Raw genomic sequence first — 1,523 nt, forward strand, 5'->3', positions numbered from 1 at the left:
AAAAGCAGGTCACTGTAAAAAAGGGTAGCTCAACCCATACAGTGAAAAAATATGCTCATGTCTTCATTTAATCCAAAACAGCTCGGATATGTTCTCCTCTCCTCCTCTGGTAGTCTATTAGTTCTTCTCTTTCCTCCTATCAGAATGCTAGTATTAGATGAAGATCCAATATTGTAAACTGTATATTAGTGCTGGATGCTTGAGCTTCAATGCTATGATAGCAGTGGAAAGTACTATAGCTGTGTCCACATCAGTGACCACCTCCTTGTTAGCTGATGTCCTTCCAAAGAGCCATTAGTAAATCATATGGAATGTTCTTGATTGATACACTAGATCTCACAAGGTACTGAATTAATTCATGATGCATGGTAACAAACGATACTTTGATGTAATTGAAAATACCAAAATAGATTGAAGTTTTCTTGAAATCAGGTGGAGTGATCCAATGATGACAAAGATTGTCCAGAGAAAGCAAGACTGGAGACCAGGAGATGTTGCAGTTTTACGCTACGTGAGGACACGTGTACAAACATGAACAAAAACATCATAATATATTGTCATGCACACATGTACATGCAGACACTAACATAATAAAAACAAGAATATGAAATATGGGCACCGGTACATGTACATACATACAGAACCAGTAAGGGACAATCAATATTATACAAACACACCAATAATAGCTAAACATTTACATGTTGAGAAAATACTTGAATAGTGAGATATCTCCACACTGCAGCTACTTATATAACCTATGACCCTTTACGTATACCAAAACCATTTTTGATGAAAACCAAATTATAGACCTATACCATAATTATTAACCTTGCTATATATAAGTACTTTTTTCTATCTTAATAGTGTACCATTCCTATACATACAATGTATAACATTATGATCAATCCATGGCACAATGATACCAACACCATACATTATATTAATTCTGCTATACCAGTATAATATCTTAATACTATACTATTACCTATGTACAACCATTAATGTTACCTACATCATATATCAACCCTGCTATATAAGTGAGTATCTTCTTATCCTTCATTGCCTACACTGACTTATCACTTATGAACCTTAATATGACACAATAAAAATCATATCATTTACCTATACCATACTAACCTCATTGCTATACAAAGTACATTCCTCTCTCAATACCATAACATTACCTACCTACAACTTATGCTGTATGACCACACAACATAAGACAACTTAACTTAATACTAAATACCATACCATTAACTAATAATCTATTACCATTGCTTCCTACCATTTTACTGTATATGACCCTTGTCTATTATTGTAACCTCTACAACCTTAACATAATAAGAGTAATCTTGATATACAATCTACCACAATGTTCATAGTTATGGTACTAATAATACACAATATTAATTATGAAATAACTTGTGTTGGCTATAAAATAACAAACACACTCGCCACAAAATGCAACACAGAATTGAAATTTCACTATAATATTGTGTCAACTTTAAAGCATTATTTGCATC

Source organism: Amphimedon queenslandica, unplaced genomic scaffold (assembly GCF_000090795.2).
Source record: "Amphimedon queenslandica unplaced genomic scaffold, v1.1 AMPQUscaffold_13504, whole genome shotgun sequence".
Taxonomy (NCBI): domain Eukaryota; kingdom Metazoa; phylum Porifera; class Demospongiae; order Haplosclerida; family Niphatidae; genus Amphimedon; species Amphimedon queenslandica.